The sequence below is a fragment of the Pongo abelii genome, chromosome 1 (genome assembly GCF_028885655.2).
Source record: "Pongo abelii isolate AG06213 chromosome 1, NHGRI_mPonAbe1-v2.0_pri, whole genome shotgun sequence".
Lineage (NCBI taxonomy): Eukaryota > Metazoa > Chordata > Mammalia > Primates > Hominidae > Pongo > Pongo abelii.
In genome coordinates, this window is record NC_071985.2 from 30,421,395 (window position 1) to 30,443,790 (window position 22,396).

The following is a 22,396-nucleotide window of genomic DNA, read 5'->3' on the forward strand; positions in this document are numbered from 1 at the left end:
GTCAAGATTAACATCAACAGTGATAATTCACATCAATAGTATATACACTTTATATGATATAATGAAAAGAAACTTTAGCTTTTTAATCATTCCTGACAAATCACATAGCGTCAGTCAAAGCATGAGAAAAACAATTTAAATCTTGATTGAAGGACATTCTTCAAATGCCTTCTCAAAACTGTCAAGGTCATCAAAAACAAGGAAAGTCTAAAACACTCTAGAAGCCTAAGGAGACATGATAACTAAGTGTAATGTGGCATCCTATATGGAATGTTGGAAAAGAAGGAAGAATACTAGGTAAAAATTAAAGAAAGCTGAATAAAGTATGGACTTTAGTTAATAAAAATGTATTAATATTGGTTTATTAATTGTAATAAATCTACCATTCTAACATAAGATGTTAGTAATTAGGGGAACAATGTGTGGAGTACATTGAACCCTCTGTCCTGTCTTCACAATGCTTCTGTAAGTTCCAATCTATTATAAAATAAAAAGTTTATATAAAAGTGAAAATAAATTACAAGAGGATCTTGGTATCTGGAGTAAATTGATTTTTAAAAATAAAAATTTGAATACATGTATATTATGTTAATCTGTCAGGAGTTATATATACATATCGTTTTGGGAATTTCAGGGGATATGAAATACAACAATAATATTACTTTTACTGAGCACAATACTAGAACTTTGCAGGCATTATCTTACATATCAAAAAAGCCTGCAATGAAAATGCTCTTATGCTAAACAAACTGAAGTTAATTTTTTTGGTTCTAATTTCAAAATTAGTGGGAATATACTCACTTCTGGTTTCCTTTATCATGCACCATTTCCAGTTTTGGTTTCTTTTATCCTTGTTTTTCACCACATGGTAATCACCTTATAGATTATATTATGCATCTGAGAAATATGTAAAGCCTCTATAGTTTCTAAGATCAACAGTAATATAATTCAACTCAATTAGAATTATTGTTCACTACAAATAAAATGTGCTTCCCTTCTTTAAAAAAAAGAATCTAATTTTCTTTCTCATTCGCTATCCAGTTTTATATATATATATATAAAATACACCTTGTCATCAGTGGTTTGCAATAATGCCTTTCTTGATTGCATAAGTGATCAATGTATTGTTTTTTCTGTTACAATGGTCTGTGTATTTATGTACTGATACTGCATTATTTTAACTATAAAGGCTTTGTGATGTGCTTTAATATCTGTTTAAGTTATTCTTCATTTCTTGCTTTTATTTTTCTGGGATTTCCTAGCTATTCTTGCTTTTTTATTCTCTCTAATGAACTTTATAGTTTATTTGTCTAGTCCCAAAGGGGAAAAATAAGCCCAATGGCATGTTTAAGGTTGTGTTAACAACAATTTGCTGTATATTTCAAAATAGCAAGAAGAGATTTGTAGTGTTCCCAAAACTAAATTATTTGAGGCAACACTATCCCAATTACCCTAATTTGATAATTACACATTGTATATATGTATAAAAATATCATGTGTACCCCCAAAATATTCACACCTAATATATATCAATACCCAAAAACTACCAGTCATGGGAAAAGGCACAAAATTACAACATTTAATGAAGATAAACACCAATAAATCAAACTGATAGACAAAAAATATCTCATTAAATTTGTAGATTAGGAAGACCAGCCTGACCAACATGGAGAAATGCCATCTCTACTAAAAATACAAAATTAGCCAGGCATGGTGGTGAGGAAGACCAGCCTGACCAACATGGAGAAATGCCATCTCTACTAAAAATACAAAATTAGCCAGGCATGGTGGTGCATGCCTGTCATCCCGGCTACTCGGAGGGCTGAGGCAGGAGAATTGCTTGAACCTGGGAGGTAGAGATTGCGGTGAGCCGAGATCATGCCATTGCAGTCCAGCCTGGGCGACGAGAGAACAGAGCATTTCTTCCATTATATCTTCTTTCATGGTTTTAATATATTGAAGACTATTAATTTTTATAATTTTATAACTCCTTATTTTACTATATTATTTGGCTTATGTTAGTACTGAATTGATACTTTCAGGTTTTTCTATATATGCCATCATATCATCTGCAAGTAGAGATAATTTTACCTTTTTCTAACTTTTATGCCTTTACTTTCTTTTGGCTATTTGCATTGGCTATTACATCTACACAGTATTAAATAAAAGTAAATATAATGAACATCCTTATTTTCTTTGATGTTATTGGAAAAAAATCCAGTGTCTGTATATTAAATAAGATGTTGGCCTTGTGGTTGAAAAATACATAAATACGTACATATACGTATGACACACTGAATGGCACAAAGTAGGCTTGAAGAAATAGAAAGGTTAAATATGTTCTTGCATGGTAATACTCAACATCATAAAGACAAAAATTCTTCCTAAATTAATTTACAAATTTAACAAAATTTTTTTCTGGATCTGTTTGACTTATTGATGTTTATCCTCATTAAATGTTGTAGTTTCGTACCTTTTTCCATGATTGGTAATTTTCTTTGGTATTGATATATATTAGTTGTACATATATATACATATGTGCACACATACATAAAATATGTATACACACAAATTAACTCAGCATGTTAAAAAACAATGATATATAATTGAACTGAATGCCCTTTTAACATTGATGAATATTCACGTTAAACTCATTTTACATTGATATGTAAAATATATATTGCATTAATATATGATTGAATTTTTAACATGAATGTGTATTGAATTTTTGTTAAATGCCTGTTCACATTTACAAGTATATCACATGATCTTTATCCTTGTCTCTGCTAATAAAATTGATTACATTAATGAATTTCCTTAGTTCAAATCACCTTTGCTTTCCTGGAGTGAACCCTTCTTAAGCAGAATGTGGGATTCTTGATGTGCTGCTAGTTGTTTGCTAATATTTCACTTAAGATTTTCAAATTGATATTCACATGTGAGACTGGCTTGTAGTTTTCTCTTCCTCAAGGAATGTGTCTGTCACCTTTACTAAACTGGAAGCTCTTGAGGGTATGTTCAACAGTAATTTTCTTATACACGCTGAGTGTCCAACAATTCAATTCAATTCTAACACCAACTACCTGGAGTCAGCACAGACCCCACAGGTTAAGGGGCTCAGTCCACCATAAGACTGTCCTCACTTCAAATACTAGCTGAAAGTCCAGCGTCTTTAGGCTATTTTTCATTCTGACCATATTCAAGGGATCCCATGACCTACCTTCGGTTTTGATGATTTTCTAGAATCACACACAGAACTTACAGAAGTCACTGAAAGCATTGTATCATATAACCAAATGGAAGATACAGATGCAGCAAGATATTTATTGAGGAAACAAAGGGAATACACAGCTTCCATGTCTTCTGTAGGCATACCACCTTCCTGGAACATCAATGATTTTACCAACCCAGAAGCTTCCTGAACTTAGTTATTTCAGAGTTTTATCTGGATGTTTGTTACATAGGCATGATTGTCTAAATCATTGGCCATGTGATTTGAGATCAATCACCAGCCCCCTTCTCTTTCCTGGAGGCCAGAAAGTGGTGCTGAAAGTTTCAACTCTATATTCAAGTGCTTGGCATTATTTCTGCAGTGGCCAGTTTCTCCCTGGAAAGTGTCTGAGACCCCACCATGAGTCAGCTTGTTAGCCTAAGCTCAGGTATGTTACAAACAGGGTCACTATGAATAATAGAAGACACTTTTATCACTCAGAAAATTCCAAGTGGTTTAGAAGCTCTGTGCCAGGAACTAGAAACAAAGACCATATATATATATTTCTTTATTATACCACAGAGATCATACTGTGTATTTTTTTAGTGGCTAGCTAATATAGTGACTAGCACCAGTAGTGGGTACAAATAATTATATATTAAATGAGTGAATACAAGAGTGAATGAGCTATATTAGTTTCAACTAAGCTGTGGTTTATTTCAGGGAGGAAATTTGAACTTGCTCTGTGTACATGATATTTGGGAATGTTAATTCATTGAATATCCTTTAAGAGTTTCCCAAAGAACAGGTCACTGCAATCCAAGGACTTGCAATCCTGATTTAAGAATTACCAATATGAGGCTTTTCATCAAAGTTTTCATTGTAACTTATCAAGTCTACAGTTATTTGAAAGCATGAACCTTGCATTGATTCAAGTAAGAAGACATTCAGAATAGGTCCAAACATCAGATTTTCTTACTGCTTTCTTCTTACACAGGTACAGATTAAGAGGGTTTTTTTAATTCTATTTTATTTTATTATTTTTATTATTTTAGAGATAGGGTTATCAATATGTTGCCCAGGTTGGACTCCAACTCCTAGGCTCCAGCAATCCTCCTGACTCAGCCTTCTGTATAACAGACGTGTCACTGCACCCAGTGGACATTTTAAGTGTTTTTAATTGTATTTTCTTTAAATATTTTAAATTCTAGATTCTCTCTCTTTCTCTCCCTCTCTACGTGTATGTATATGTATATAATCTCCCATGTATACCAATGTGAAAAGTTCTAGTTTTCAGATCAGTTTGAGAATAAAAACCAATTCAATTTGACAGCCATACCTGATACTCAGTTATTCCTCCACATTTTTAATCATCTGGATCTTGTAATTCTGTCGTGTTTTGCAGGAAAAGCAACTGTGTTATGTGAGAGATAAAACTTTTCAGTTTTCTCATATTTTATTTTTTCAAGCCTGTCAGAATTTTTCCATCTGGATAAGCAATGCAGAGGGATTTTTTTCTTCCATTGCTATCGTCCCTTATGTGAATTATTAATATATGTTTCTCTTTATAATCCAATATCTTTAAAAAAAAAAAAGAGTCATGGCTGAGCAAGATCCAGCTGCACTTGGGCTCATCAAATGTCCCTAAGTATTTTTCAAAGTTTTAGCATATTCCCAAACATGTTTCCATGAACATTTTCCCTTTATTTACAATCTCTTGTGTGTTTAAGGGAAATGTAAGCCTTATGTTTCTATTTCATTTATACTTAACTCATCAAAATGTTTTGTAAAGCAATTTAAATGTCCAAGAAGATTTTTATTGCTGATTTTCTAAGAAACAGAAAATCCTATTTTGCCAACAAAACCGATGACTACAGTTTGGGCCAGAACTTGAAATCAACAAGGTTTGTGTAGGTTCTAAACTTGGCAAATGTTTCTCTAAATCACTTGTTAGGAAATCTTCATTTGATAGCTACAAAAAGGCAGTTTCATGAGCAAACTGGTCATTACAAGGCTCACTGCTCAATTTCCTTTTGCTAGTATCTAGCAGTGGGCCAAACTATAGTTTTTCAGAAGTACAGAATGACATACAAACCATGTGGGCATATTGTAGAAAGCACCTATCAGCTAACATGGAATGAATAGTATTTAAATTCTAGTTTGTGAGGAAACATTAAGGAACTAAATTATTCCACGTCTTCATAGAGTTTTCCATGCTAATTCAATAAGCGAGTAAGATTGAGGCAACTTAGAGATTCTTCACTTATTTAAAAGCTCAAAATGCTTCTCAAATCTTTTAGCAGATTTTACATAGGCAATCAATACAGCAACTCAGATTAGTCTTGGCTAATCATTAAAGTAAGCTAAGACTGATTTTGCAACAATATTAACAGGTCAAATGAGTATATTGGAGGGTAAAGTAGAAACACTTCCTGCGCTAATTGAAAATAAAAAAAATACTGCCTTTTATGAAGCATAATTGATTTATCCTTCAGTTTATTCAAATCAGTAAAATAAATTTTGATTTATTGAACAAGGTTCTTAAGCAAATAGAGACGAAATTTATTCTTTCATAAATTTGGGGGTTCAAGTTTGTGGTAACACTGGGAGTTACAGCATCATTTTTTAATGTTGTACATACTTGATTTTAAATACTGGTTCAGCCATTTGACTACTCTGAGCTGATTTTCCCATCTTTAAATAGGAAAAAAAATCCCCTTTTCAGGGTTGCTGTGTAAAGGCAAGTGTTTTAGAAATGCAAGTTCTCATAGCATGAGAGCTCATAGTATCTGGTGGTGTTCAAGCCCGGGGGAGACCACTGCCTGAAGGAGATATTGTAAACATGGTTTTAGCATCATCTGGGCATCACACTTGATTTCAAGGCATTTTCCAACACTAGTCTATTCCTTTCTGACTCCTTCACCCAGGGATGTGTCTACTTTTTTTAAGTGTGCCCTAGACTCACATAGCATCATTCTGACATAAGATCTGTAATCTAACAACCCACTAAACAGCTACTAAAATTCATTTGAGAAACTGCATTTGCCGTTTTGACAGAGAAGTTAACACTTCAGGTAAGGGAGTTCTTGTTTTAATAAGACCTGAAAATATCCAGAAAGAGGCTTAGGGAAGTGTATGAGTCTCAAAAAGCCACATATTGAGTACCCCAATGCTGGCTGGAGAACAGTATAGCTCATGGGAGCTTTTTGATTGTTTGTTTTTGTCTAGGATTTTTAAAAGCATTAGTTCATTATAAAACAAAACAAAAAAACCTTTTCTTTATAAAACCATAGAAATAGAATAGATTCTAAAAAGAACCAATAAGAGGATTTCCACCAGGCACACATGCCACTCCCTTACTTCACATTCCCAGGACAACCTTGACAAGTCAGTCACAGCTGTTTTCGCCATTGAACTCTTGCTGAGCCTCAACGTTATTTACAATGTCTCATTCCATTAAGTTATTATAAATCTATTGGCGCTAACAAGTGCACTTTTGTTTTTAATCTAGGCCATTCTTTTATTCAAAAACTATTCTTAGACGTACCATTATCAACTTCATCCCTAACATTATTAGAAAAACAAATTGGGGTCTTTCTTTATTATAAAAATTCTCAAAGGAGAAATTCTACAAAGAAGTTTATGTTTGGAAGTTGACATAGTTTACTCTAATTGGCCACCATAACTAGTAAATATCATGAAGATACTAGCAAGATGAAAGAGATCCTAGATCTGTCTTGACAAATATGAACTTACTAATGGAAATGTATGCTTTCTTATTTGTATAAAAATGAGAATTTCTTGTTGTTATATTTGTTGCATGAGAAACAACTCTTCGTGACATTGATGAATTGTGTTGGTTGTTTCTGAGAGGTGGTTAAAACAATTTTGATGAAAAAGGCCACTGAAGCATGGAAAACAGGAAGAAACCACAAAGGAAAGAAAAAAAGAATAGTTTTAACTACCTGAAAATCTAAAACCCACTACCTCAAAAAGACCAAAATCAAAGTTTAAAAACAAAAAGCACTAAAAATATTTTGTAGTATTTAATTAAAAAATAGAAATACGCTTGCTTAATAAATCTCACTGAACAATCAATAAGATAAAACAACACTACTACAGAAAAATGAGCAAGGAACATGAATGACTGCACAATTCACAAAAATACGTGATAGAAATACACTCTGAAGTGATTTAACATGTCTAGTTTCTTTAATAATAAAATAATTTCTAATTGAATGATCAGTAAAATACATTTTTCACATATCCAATCAATCAAAAATGTTGACATATGATTGTCACCAGCGTTGTTAAATATGGTAAACCAGGCTGGGCGCGGTGGCTCACGCCTGTAATCCCAGCACTTTGGGAGGCGGAGGTGGGTGGATCACGAGGTCAGGAGATCGAGACCACCCTGGCTAACACGGTGAAACCCCGTCTCTACTAAAGTACAAAAAATTAGCTGGGCGTGGTGACAGGCGCCTGTAGTCCCAGCTAGTCAGGAGGTTGAGGCAGGAGAAAGGCGTGAACCCGGGAGGTGGAGCTTGCAGTGAGCCGAGATCGCGCCACTGCACTCCAGCCTAGGTGACACAGCGAGAGTCTGTCTCAAAAAAAAAAAAAAAAAAAAAATGGTAAACCAGAGACTGTACAGCTTACTGGAGGGAAGGAGAACTTACTTTTGAAAGTCACTTGAGAAATATGTGTCAAGGAGCTTTAAAAGTTTAATCCTTTTAATTCAGTATTTCAAAATATAATAAGTCTCCTTATAATGAGAGATGATAATCATTGGAGGTTCACAACAATACTATTTATAGAAGTGAAAAAATGAAAACTATCTAAAATGTCCATTAAGGGAAATTTTCATCACAGAACACCCATGTAATAGGATATTATAGACCTATTTAAAGTGATGTTCATAGCATTTTTTAGTTACAGAGACAATGACGGTGATATGTGTTCAAATGGGAAAAAATCAAGTGAAAAAGCTTTACTGTAGCTGACATTTGCTGACTGTTTATTACATGACAGATATTTATCTTATTCATTCTGTAAAATATCATCATGTGATATGTGCTATTTTTATTACCAGCTTACAGGTGAGGAAACTGAAGCTCAGAGAGGTTAAGTGACTGGCCCAAAGACATACATGTAAAAAGAGACAGAATCAGAATTTTTCCCCATGCAGTCCAACTGTAGAACCTGCGTGCTTTTCAACTCACAATCTTGCCTCAATTTTCTAACCATTAACAAAATTGTATGTGTATGTTTAATACAAAAGTATGGGCGGGGCATGGTGGCTCACATTTGTAATCCCAGCACTTTGGGAGGCAGAGGCGAGCAGATCACCTGAGGTCGGGAGTTTGAGACCAGCCTGACCAACGTGGAGAAATCCCGTCTCTACTAAAAATGCAAAATTAGCTGCGAGAGGTGGCGCATGCCTGTAATCCCAGCTACTTGGGGGGCTGAGGCAGGAGAATCGCTTGAATTGGGAGGCGGAGGTTGTGGTGAGCTGAGATCGCGCCATTGCACTCCAGCCTGGGCAAACAAGAGCAAAACTCCATCTCAAAAAAAAAAAAAAAGTAAATATAGCAAAAAGAGTGAAAGAAAACACAGCATACTATTAACAGTGTATACTTCTCTGCAGCAAGGCTTTTTACTTCTTCTTACATATTTTATATTTTTCAAAATTCTCACATAAATATGTATTAATTTTATATTCAAAGACACAATTAATATTAAATATAAAGAGAAAATTATAATTCCATCCTAACATATTTAGACATTTGTGTAATTGTGTATGTCACATGCTCATTCTTATTCTTTAATTTTAGAGTGGAGAAGGAGCAGTTTTTCCATTTCCCTGAAAAGAATTGAGTGAAGTTGACAGCAGGATTGCAGAAGTGGGAGGACCCAAGGTGAGGGAAGCATGGTTGGGAATTTCTGCTATCTGTTTGTCATTAGGATTTGTTTTTCTTTCCCTCTAAGACTTAAATGTCTTTTAATTATAGGTCAGCTGATTCTGTAACTGAAGAATTGAGTAGCAGATTAAATACAGCCTGCTGTTACTGTAATAAGGAATGATTAGGATCTAGAACAGTTTTCTCTCTTGCATGGAAAAGAAAGCACCAATTAGTATTAATGAATCACTGCTTGTATAAGGCAGCCAGGTTTCTAGTTTCCCCAAAATATGAGAATGACCTAATTTTGCCCAAGAAATTTTGTTTTATTATTATTATTACTGTAGTTGCACTGTTTTTAAATGAAATCTTTTTATAAAGGACTATCTAAAGTTTTTAGATAAAATGTTTAGAAATAATGATTAAGAGTATATTTAAATTTCTTACATTAAATATCAATGTACTGAGGCTGAAAACAAGAGCTTATTTTTGGTTACGTATCTGAATTAAACCTGTGTACTCTTATTTTGGTAGCTTAGCCAAGGATTGATTTTATTGTCTTAATGGAAGGAGAAAGGAGGATACAGTTTGTCAGGGACTGTTGAAATAGTCATGCTGTTCATTTGTGGTGTGTGATATAAATGTAAACCTTTTGGAAGGTAATTTGGCATATTTGTCCAAAAGCCTGAAAAACGTTTGTACTGTTTGATAATATACAAGCATTTCTAGGAATATATAACTAAGAAATAATTACAGGCACAGGAAATGTTCATAGTTACAATGCGTAAAGTTGGAAACAGCCCAAAATGATCAACTAGGGATTCCTGTTACAGAGGAAGAAACTTTCTTCTGTCTTGTTCAGGACAGTATCCCAAGTGTCAAAAACAGTGGCTGACTGGCCTGAACACATGCATGGAGGGTGCCAGCCCCACGCCTGCCAGTGCTCTGCCCCTGTGCCACCACCACTACTGGTGCAAACACACCCATGGATGCCAGAAGCCCCACACCCCTCTCCCATGTCACTCTGTCACCACCACCACTGCAAACACCCTGATGGAGGCCAGCAACCATGTGCCTGCCAGTGCCACACCTCAGTCAACAAAGGTGCACCCTGCCATGCTGCTGCTGTTGGTGGTACTTGCAAATGATCACAGATCCCACTACCATCACTCAATGAAGCACTTTGGCTGGCACCACCCATCAGAATGTTGTGACCAGTGGTCTGGGAACACCTCAGCCTCTACAGTACAGTAGATCCCTAACCTCAAGGGGACAGAGAACAAAGCCAGGGGCCCAATACCAGCTCCCCAGAGTTAGAGGATGCAGCCCAGGAATCCTGAGCTGGGACTTGGCCCCCTAAACCATTCCAGAAACAAATCCGGTCAACCAATTTACCTTATACCACAGTCAAACCCCCAAGGACATAAAAGAGGTTAAAAGAAAAAAAAAACCTATCCAAAGGACAACAACTTCAAAAAATAAAAGAACATCAGCCCACAAAGATGAGAAAGAACCAGCACAAGGACTCTGGCAACTCAAAATGCCAGAGTGTCTTCTTACCTTTAACAACTACACTAGTTTCTCAGCAATGGTTCTTTACCAGGCTAAAGGGGCTGAAAGGACTGAAATAGAATTCGAAATATGAATAGGAATGAAGATCATTGAGATTCAGGAGAAAGTTGAAACCCAATCCAAGGATTCTAGGGAATAAAAATAAAATGATACAGGACATGAAAGACAAAATTATCATTTTAAGAAAGAACCAACCTGATCTGATAGAGCTGAAAAACTTACTCCAAGGATTTCAGAATACAATCAAAGAATTAATAGCAGAATTGACCAAGCTGAGGAAAGAATCTGAGAGAACAAACACTGGATCTCAAAAATAACTCACTCAGGCAAAAATAAAGAAAAAACAGTAAAGAAAAAGGAAAAAAATCTCTGAGAAACATGAGATTATGTAAAGAGACCAAATCTATGACTCATTAGTGTCCCTGAAAGAGAGGGAGAGAAAGCAAGCAACTTGGAAAACATATTTTAAGATATCGTCCATGAAAATTTCCCTAATCTCACTAGAAAGGCCAACATTCAAATTCAGGAAATGCAGAGAACCCCTGAAAAACTCTTCACAAGAAGATTGTCTCCAAGACACATAGTCATCAGATCCTCCAAGGTCAAAATGAAATAAAAAATGTTAAAGGCAGCTAAAGAGAAGGGGCAGGTCACCTACAAAGGTAACCCCATCAGGCTAACAGCAGATCTGTCAGCAGAAACCCTACAAGCCAGAATAGATTGGGGGCCTATATTTAGCATTCTTTTTCTTTTCTTAAATAATATCTTAAATAAAATAATTTCCAACAAATAATTTCATATTCATCGAAACTAAGCTTCATAAGTGAAGCAACAATAAGATCCCTTTCAGACAAGCAAATGCTAAGGAAAGTTATTACCACTAGATCTGCCTTAAAAGACGTCCTGAAGGAAGTACTAAATATAGAAAGGAAAGACCATTACCAACCACTACAATAACACACTTAAATACATGAACCAGTGAAACTATATAGCAACCACACAAACGGGTCTGCATGATAACCAGCTATTAATAATAACACAATGACAGAATCTAGTCTTCATATATCAATACAAACCTTGAATGTAAATGGGCTAGCCCCGGTTAAAAGGCACAGTGTGGCAAGTTGGATAAAGAAGCAAAATCCAATGGTATGTTGCCTTCAAGAGACCCATCTCACATGCAGTGACACGCATAAGCTCAAAGAAAGAGATGGAGAAAAATATACCAAGGAAATGGAAAACAGAAAAAGCTGGAGCTGCTATTCTAATTTCAGACAAAACAAACTTTAAAACAATAAACATAAAAAGACAAAGAAGGCCATTATATAATAATAAGGGCTCAATTCAACAACAAGATCTAACTATGATATATATATGATCTTATATATATTATATAAGATCTTATCTATATGATATATGATATATGATATATTATATATCTTATATATAATATATAATCTATAAGATATATAATATATACCATATGTATTATGTATATAATACATAATATATGTATCTTACATAATATATGTATCTTATAATATATATTATATATCTGATATATAATATATTATACATAATATATATCTGATATATAATATCTGATATGTATCTTATATATAATATATAAGATATTACAAGATAGAGATATAGATCATATATAATAGATCTATTATATATCATATAATATATGATATATAATATAAAATATAAATATATAATAGAATATATATAATATATATGGATATATATGATATATATACTATATTATATATGATCTATATAATGTATCATATGGTTCTTTCTTAAAGTGATAATATATATATATTCCTTAAAATGATATATATATATATTCCTTAAAATGATATATATATATATATCCCATATAGGAGCACCCAGATTCATAAAGCAAGTTCTTAAAGACCTAAGAAGAGACTTAGATAACCACATAATAATGGTGGGAGACTTCAACACCCGACTGACAGCATTAGATCATCAAGGCAGAAAACTAACAAAGATATTTGGTGTCTGAACTCATCACTTGGCCAAATGGACTTATTACACATTTACAAAACTCTCAACCGCAAACAACATACTATACGTTCTTCTCATCTGCACATGGCATGTACTTTAAAATTGACCACCCAATTGGTCATAAAACCATCCTCAGCAAATTAAAAAAAAAAAAAAAAACTGAAACCATACCAACCACATTTTTGGACCACAGAGCAATAAAAATAGAAATCAATGTTAAGAAAATCACTCAAAACCATAAAATTATAGGGAAATTAAACAACCTGTTCCTGAATGACTTCTGGGTAAATAATGAAATTAAGGCAGAAATCAAGAACTTCTTGGAAACTAGTGAGAATGAAGAAAAACATATCAGAATCTTTGGGACACAGCTAAAGTAGTGTTAAGAGGGAACTTTATAGCAGTAAATGTCCACTAACCAAAAAGTTAAAAAGATCAAAAATTAAGAACCTAACATTTGAACTAGGGGAACTAAAGAAACAAAAGCAAGCCAACCCCAAAGCCAGCAGAAGAAAGTTTAATATCCAGAATTCATAAGGAGCTTAAACAAATGTATAAGCAAAAAAAAAAAAATCCCAGAATGTATAAGGAGCTTAAACAAATTTGTAAGAAAAAAAAACACTTAAAAGTAGGCAAAAGACGTGAACAGATTTTGCAAAAGCATGTGACCAACAAGCATATGAACAAATGCTCAACATCACTAAACTTGAGAGAAATACATATCAAAATCACAATCAGATTCCATCTCACACCAGCCAAATGGCTATTACTAAAAAGTCAAAATTAACAAATGCTGGCAAGGCTGTGGAGAAAAGGGGACTCATATACTGCTGCTGGGAACGTAAATTAGTTTAGCCATTGTGGAAAGCAGTTTGGCAATTTCTCAAAGAACTTAAAACAGAACTACCATTTGACCCAGCAATCCCATTGCTGGGTATATACCCAAAGGAATATAAATTGTTCTACCATAGAGACACATGCAAGCATATGTTCATCACAGCACTTTCCAGAATAGCAAAGACATGGAATCAGCCTAGGTGCCTGTCAGTGGTAGACTGGATAAAGAAAATGTGGTGCATATACCTCATGGAATACTATGCAGCCATGAAAAAATGAGATGAAATCATTTGCAGCAACAAGGATGGAGCTGGAGGCCATTTTCCTAAGCAAAGTAATGCAGGAAAAGAAAACCAAATATTGCAACTTCTCACTTGAATAAATAAATAACATATAATTAATAAAAGTAATTTTATCTGAAAATATTTAAGAGAAAATTAAAAATTAAGTTAAAAAGGCAGGATAAATCAGTGTGTGCAGTATATTAAGCTTATTTAAAGTGAATTTATTTCTACAATTTGCATACTTTTACATGCCAGTGAACATTTGGAAGGGTACAGAATTAAATGCTAACATGGGTTGCTCCTGGGAAACAGGATTAAGGTTGTGAGGCAAGGGAGATAGATTTACTTTCAATATATAACTTTTTGTATTATTGGTCCTTGATCCAGGCATATTCTTTTCAGTTTTAAAAAGCTGGCTAAAAGTGTATGTATATTTTTCTTTCTGTGTAATGTTTGAAAATTAAAAGTTAATTTGAAAGCCTCACACCAAAATAAAAATATTACAGTTTTCTGTTTTGTAGAATTACTGTAGGATTTTTTTTCATCATGCTCTTTTTGTATTTTTCTAATTTTCTTAATAAGCATGCATTACATTGTTGTAAGCCTTAAAAGTAGTTAAAAGTTACATAGATATAAGTTGAAGCAAATGATCTCCTTATAAAACAGTTTATCCGAGCTGTGGATTATAATTCCTGGGAGGTGCAGGTATGATACAAAGAGAACATTGGTATTCTTGAGATTCAGATATCCTGGCAACTAAAAGTGGGGATTAATAGAGAAAGTTTCTCATGCTGACAAAATGTGATAAATCTCTAGGTTTTATTGGAGAATAGAGAACTGAGGGAAGAGAAGAGATTAAAAAAAAAAGGTTTTATAGCTTGATACAGTTTGGCATCTCTACATCCCTGCTAGATCCACAGCACTTAAGGAACTCTGAACTCTGCTGAGTGCTGTAACAAACATAGCAGAGTCTGGGCAGGGAACTGAGATTGAGCAAAGTGATGGGAGTGAAAATGGAAATATGGAAGCAGAGTGAGGGTGACAGAATGGTCTGTGGGGGCCATGACCCTAGGGAGACATTGTGACCTACTACAGTATTAGTCCGTTCGTACACACAGTGATTTGCAAAAGTGTTTTCATTGATGCTTTTCCAAAATTTCAGGCACTCCAGAGTAATGCATACCTTTATGCTTCTCTCCTCTAATTATACCTTGATTTGTAACATGATATTCAGGCAGGAGGAAACTGGCAGCCTAACTCCCTTGTGGGCAGCAAAGTTGCCCTTATGCAAACACTTTGGTGACAGTAAAAATGCTAAATGTTTGTAGTTGTAAATCAGGAAAGATGCAATGGGCTTCGTTATTGCTAAGCAAGACCTCCATTGCCTCACCTTTGTCACCTTGCCTTCACTGCTCTGCCAAATGCACTCTGGCTTCTGGCTTCCCCAAACATCACTAAGCTGCAGCTGATCTCATCCTGGTCTCAATCACCTCTAATTTTCAAGTCAGGAAAGTGGCATTTTAAATTCTTCATCTTATTGGATCACTCTGAATAATTAGGCACTGCTGACCACTTTCTCGTTCATTATATTTTCTTTTTTGAAAATTAAAGAGAGGTATTCCCAAGTGATCCAATACCAGTTGTTTTCCATTGTAGATACTTACTCTGGGAAATCTCAAACACTGAGATGTAACTCCTTTATATCCTTTCAAATCTCCACGGAATCCTAATATCTCTTCTTAGTTCAAGGCTCATAGTTCTAAACACATTCTGACAGTGTGATCCAAAAACCTTATAGACATTCAAACCTCATATTTTTAAATTGTGCTAGTATCTTCTAGCAAATATGCTCCTCTATCTTTATTTCTCTTAATAAATGTAAAAATAATCTAGCCATTCTTCCAAGCTAGAATGGTAGAGGCTTCCTTCTCTCCTCTGTTCCTTTTATCCACTGCCTTATTCTAACCCTCCTGTATATCACAAGGGTCACCATCTGGCCTCAAACCACATTGGCTTCCTACCACTACTCCTCTCATGAGAGTTTAAGATTCAGCCCCCCGGAATATCTCTCTGGCCCCTGAAAACAGCACATTTTGTAATGACACATGATGCCCTTAAATATGTTCTTTCTTCTGCCTAAAATAACATTTGCTGACTTGTTCAACTGATCGAAACATACTTGTCTTTCCAGAGCTATGCCATGTGTACCTCCTGCCTGATGTCTTCCCAGATGTATACTTCAGGAAGAATTAAATATTCTTGCAATTCTGGTTTCACAAAATATTATATGTAGTTCTATTAATTTCCATTCCATTGTATTTTCATTTCTCCTTTCATGGCTTTATTTCCCATAGTTTCATGAAAACAGGAATTAAATCAACTTGAGAGGTTTTCCAAGAATATAAAATAAAACAAATAGATGAACGTGATGAAAGAAAATATGAAAGATGTGGAGGACAGAAAACACTCATCTAATATAAGGATTCTGGGTTTTTTATTCTGGAGAAGAAATCAAAATATCAGGAAGAGAAGAAATAACACAATTACAGAAAATTTCGTGGAGCTGAAAAATGTTTACTTATGAAATTGGAAAACCTCAGCAAATTCTTGGCAATACTAATAAAAAAGAATTTGCATGTTATTTGGGTAAAAATATAAGACAGCAAGAAGAAACAAAAAACAGGCTAGATTTTCATTTTTCTGCCATAGTTATACTTTTTCAAGGAGAAATGTTGAGATATAAGCATTTTATTCACAAATTAGTTTTTCCTATGTGAAAGCAATAGAAAGCTATCATCAGAAAGGCAAGGGTTCAGAAAATATGTTATAAACATTTTGAAAAAAAAGTCCTAATATGTAGTTCACCTTAACTGTGCTGTGAATGAAAATAAATGCTCAAAATAGGATGAGTAATGACAGCAGGTGGTCCATCAGAAGAAGCCGCTACGGGGACACCAGCTGCAGCAGGGGAGGTGTGGGCCAGGGCTGCATACTCAGTGGAGCTGGCAGGCCAGAGACAACATTACTGAGTTGGTGGGGCAGGAACCCTGCTCTCCCAGCTGCAGCTGCAGACCAGGCATCTGTGTACTCCCAGGGACCCAGAAAGCCCCCCATTCCCTGTAGGCTCAATAGTGCCTGCTTCTGCTGTCTGGCTTCTCTCTGCTCCTGGCACCCACTCCAATTTTGGAGCAAAATTGAGGCCAGTCCAGGTGCTGTCATGATCTGACCAGGTGTATCTGTGCTTAGGGCAGTGCTGACATGCCAGCCCCCTTCCACCTGGGACCCCTCTGGACTTTGGGCACTGATAAGCATGGGAGGGAGGCTGAGGGGGTGCTGAGGGCAGCTCGGCGTAGGCCTGCAGGTGCCCCTCAGCACAAACAGCCTGGGTGCCATGTGCATCATGGATGGCAGGTTGATGGCAACAGGAGGCAGGCAGGCTCCTAGGCGGAAAGGGGCAAGTCCCTAGTCAAGCCCCACCTTCAAGCCAGGGACGGCCTGAAGCCAGGTGGCTGGACTGCCAGTTTCATCGACTAGAGTGAGAACTTACGGTGCTTTTTCCGGGCTGCCCATAGCTGCCCAGGAACTAACCAGCATGCACTTCCCCCGTTCTGAGCCCGTAAAAATCCTAGACTTAGCCAGACTTGGACAGAGATCGAGACTACCAGCTGCAAGAAGGAGCTACCTACTTTAGGTTTCCTTGACTCATCAGGACCAACTGCCTGTGGAAAGGTGCTAGAAGCTACTGACTAGAGGTCTCCTCTCCACTGAGAGCTGGACACTCTTTGGGACAACCTGCCTGTGGAAAAGAGCTACCCACTTCAGGTCTCCTGAGAGCTGTTCTGTTCCTCAATGAAGCTCCTCTCTGCCTTGCTCGCCCTCCAGTTATCTGCAGAACTTATTCTTCCCAGATGTGGGACAGGCTAAGGATGATAAGGAGAGAAGAAAAGAGCTGTAGCCCTTTGGGGAGCCTAGACCTTAGGGGCTCTCCAAGCCAGAGTTGTGACACCCTCTTTGGGGCTTTGTGGTTCCTGGCATCTCCAAGTTTCCAGGCGCCACTGCATTCCCCTCATCCAGATGCGGGTGCCCACAGCAGAAGCTGCATGCAGTACTTCTGGTCCAGCCACAACCTTGAATGGAGCTGGCACCTGGAGCTGACAACCTCATCACAGCCACTGGTGTGCATGGTTGTGTGTAGTGGCAGGACCCTCCACTGCCTTACCCACACACCCCTCACCACTTTGTGCCTGCTAGCCCTTGGCAGGTGTGAGATCCGGGCCAGTAGCACAAGCCACGTGCAGCCTGCCGGGCTGAGTGGGTGGAAGGAGCCCAGCAGGTGTGAACAATACTCAGGCAGAAGGCACTGCCAGCCACAGAGGTTTCCAGTTGGCGAAGCAACACCCCAAGGATCCCATGACAGTAATATTATAAAAGGTGATAGATTAACCTACAAGATTATCGCCAACTATGATGCACTATTATCACAAAAGTTGTAATAACAATTTGTACCTCAGAGCCACAAATGTTTTAAATGATCACCAAAGTGAATTTTAAGAAAGTATATAGCGTGGTAATGGCTTTCACAGTGGTACCTGGATAAAAATTAAACTAAAACAATTGTAATTTCTTTAAGTTATTATTGAAATAAACTGGTGATTTGGTGCAATTATTCCCAATCTAACAGAAACATCTCTGTTAGTCAGAATGTATCTCCAGATCTATGATTTCTACTAAATAATATTATTAAATAATATTACAACTATCTATTTTTTTAGCGCTGTGGTAGAGACTGTTTTGCTCAGTAAATCCATGATAACCTTTTCTTAGTCACACAGCAAGATTGTAGTTTCCAGGTTCCTTGCTTTAGGTATTGAGGACTGGGTTCCAGAATAAGTAGAATATTCTGGAGCCTGTACTGACATACAGCAGTTCCATGTCTGACCTATATAGAACGTGCAGTCCTCACTTTCTTTACTCACCTACTGGCTGAATGGAGAGGAATCTGAGCATATAGAAGAGGACAGAGCTTCAAGATATAAGGAAACTTTGTCACTGAATGACTGTGTAGAACAGAGTCCCTCATTCGACTGTGAATTATTGAGAGTTAAGCCACTGAAATTATGGAATCACTTGTTAAAGTTTCTGTTTATTCTTATAAATACAAACACCTGAAAAAAAAAAACAATAAAAATAAGATACCAAGGTGTCATGGTTGTGGGTTTTTTTAAATGCTTTTCTTCTTTCCATTTGTTCTCTATATTCCATAGTTCCTTTTATCAGTAATTTAAGTGAAAAAGTCTAGAGTCTTGCATATGGTAATAAACTACATTTATTTTATATCATCTCAATTGCTCCATGCTTGGACTTCTTGTCATACGTTTTTCCTATTCTTTAGAGCTCTTACCACAGTGCTAAATATGTGGTAGGAGTTTAGTAATTGATGTTAATTTATCTTATAATTGTCTGTATGAAAGACTTACATTTTTTGCAACTTGATATCAAAGCTTTGTTTCAGGGATGATAAACTTTCAACTAACAAATGTTGAGTGTTCACTTTGGAAAAGTACAGTTGTGGCACTGGAGATATGATAGGGAACAAAACAATGTTGCTAATGTCAAAAAACTTAACGTTCAATGGGGAGACAGAGAAAGGACAGACAAGCAAATAAACAGATAGCATAATTTCAGGGAGCAATAACATCTACAGGAAAGAAAAATAAAGCAGAGTTAGGGCACGGAAGAATTCTGGGTGAGTGACAGAGACAATTTTATTTTAGGCAGAAGTGATATCTGAGCAGAGACTGAAGGGTGATAATTGAGTATATCTTGTGAATTTTGGGAGAAGAATGTCTCAGGCAGATGTAGCAGCTGGTGTAAAGTTCTCCAGGCAGGAAGAAGATCCAAATGTTGATAGTAGAATGAGTTTGACCATAAGTTACGAAAAGAATGGGAGGAGATGATATCAGAGAGACAGTGACTTATGGGCCATATCAAGGAGTTCAGACTTTATACAAGTACTAAGCAGTGTTAGAGTTTCTTTACCCATAAAACCTCATTTGATTGTTACAACACACCTGAACGTTTCAGGTTACAGTTTGAAATACAAAGGAGAAGGTAGGAGAATTTAAGTAACATACCCCAAAGAAGAAAATAAATGAGAAACAGAATCTGGATTATATACCAAACCTGATTGGCTCCAAAGCCTGTTGTTCAAACAACTGCTAAGAAATATTGCCTCCAGAATTTGGCTAAGCCTTTCAATGTATGTAAATATATGTTATACAGCACCTCACATATTCAAGATTGTGAGCAATCCCCTTCTAAATCTTTCTGGTACTCTAAACATATTCTTTCTTGAGGAAAGTCAAAAGTTTCTACTGAAAAATACAAAAAATTAGCCAGGCGTGGTGGTGGGCGCCTGTAGTCCCAGCTACTCGGGAGGCTGAGGCAGGAGAATGGCGTGAACCTGGGAGGCGGAACTTGCAGTGAGCCGAGATCACGCCACTGCTCCCCAGCTTGGGCGACAGAGTGAGACTCCGTCTCAAAAACAAAACAAAACAAAAAGTTTCTCCTCCACACAGGAAGGTTGAAGGAATCTGCTGTGAATCAATGATACACAATTTCTTTGCCTTTTTCACTAGGGCATACGGGGGTTTAGGGGGTGTATTAGTCTGTTCTCACATTACTATACAGAAATGCCCGAGACTGGGTAATTTACAAAGACAAGAGGTTTAATTGGCTCATGGTTCTGCAGGCTGTACAGGAAGCATGGTGGCATCTGCTTCTGGGGAGGCCTCAGCAAGCTTTTACTAATGGTGTAAGGCAAAGCGGGAGCAGGCGTCTTACATGGCAGGAGCAGGAGGAAGAGAGAGAGCGGGGAGGCACCACACACTTTTAAACAGCCAGATCTCATGAGAACTCTATCACAAGACAGCACCAAATGAATGGTGCTAAACCATTCATAAAGGATCCACCCCCTACGATCCAATTACCTCCCACCAGGCCCCACTGCCAACATTGAAGATTACAATTCAACATGAGACACAGATGTGTGGGGACACAGATCCAAACAACATCAGGGAGTTTGTTACAAAACTTTAAAAGTTTACATTTTGTTTTTGTGCTATTTTTTAAAAAATAATTAACTATATCCTGGGTTATATGACCTCCTTAAACCCAAGAACAACCTGGTAAATTCAGTGCCTACATTTGCATTTATATTTAGGATGATGCTGGCACCCAAGCTAAGTTGTGCTACCTTTTTGTTGGGTTAATGGAGGTTGGGGAGTGAGTGGCAGCCAGTACTCAAGTGATGAACACCAGCAAAATGAAGGCTAAGCAATGTTTAGGTGGCTTGTAGGAAAGAATGTTTTTCAGTACTTCAAGCTGAAAAAAGCTTGAGGAAAACAAAGCCATTGCAGGATACAGACAGTCTTCCATGTCTGCCTAGTAGAAGGCAAACTTGGCCATCACTCTAACAAGCAGCAATTCACTTTTAGCAAAACAACACCAGGTGGCATATTAAATAACTGTTTGTTTGAATTGCATTGGTCCTGAAGTTTTACCTATTTTGTAAATTCATTTTGGTTTTATAGTTGTACAGAGCTGTAGCGTTAATCATTTATACCTACTTTATGTTACTAAATATTAAGAAGGCACTTGATAAAAAAATTAAACATAAATTGAAGTCTGCAGAAATGTTTTCTTTAAAAGAGATTCACATATTTTTTAAATTTAAGAAATACTGGGCCGGGTGCAGTGTCTCACGCCTGTAATCCCAGCACTTTGGGAGGCCAAGGTGGGTGGATCACCTGAGGTCAGGAGTTAGAGACCAGCCTGACCAACATGGAGAAACCCCGTCTCCACTAAAAATACAAAATTAGCCAGACGTGGTGGCGCATGCCTGTAATCTCAGCTACTCGAGAGGCTAAGGCAGGAGAATCACTTGAACCCGGGAGGCAGAGGTTGTGGTGAGTCAAGATCACGCCATTGCCTGGGCAACATGAGTGAAACTCTGCCTAAAAAAGAAAGAAATACTGATTTATATTGTACATCACATGTAGAGGAGAGAATTGTGAATATACTTTGATGACTTTGTTAGCATCCAAAATATATACAAAAAAATGTAGCTCAAGCTAGATGACATGCAAATTTAACTACAAGATTGTTCATTGCAGTGCATTTTATGACAATAATGATTAAAAACATTTAAAAAATAGAAAATTAAAATGTTTATTATTAGAGAATTAAATAAATGATAAACATTACACAGTTGAATACATTTTACACTTCAAAATGATATTATAGATACATTTTTGTTGACTTGGAAAAATGTTCACTATATATTGCTAAGTGAAAAGACAAAATGTATAGGTAATATAATCCTATTTGGTGAAAATATGCATGTTTGTGTGTGTGATGTGTAGTGAAAATTTATGCATGAGGAAAGGCATAGATACACCATGTGATTTAGAGTCATCCTTCTGGGCTGTGGGATTATGGGACATATTTTCTTTTTTGATTCGCCTGTGTTTTCTAACTTTTCCACGTTGATTAGAAATTGA

General features: G+C 36.4%; 1 long non-coding RNA gene across 1 annotated transcript in view; it reads left to right on the forward strand.

The window, feature by feature from the left end:
- LOC129047939 (uncharacterized) overlaps positions 1-22,396 on the forward strand; it is a 215,800-nt gene that overhangs the window by 169,610 nt on the left and 23,794 nt on the right. Inside the window, exon 4 of the long non-coding RNA XR_008509856.2 lies at positions 9,043-9,126. This is a non-coding gene — a long non-coding RNA (uncharacterized LOC129047939). The remainder of the gene's footprint in view (positions 1-9,042; positions 9,127-22,396) is intronic.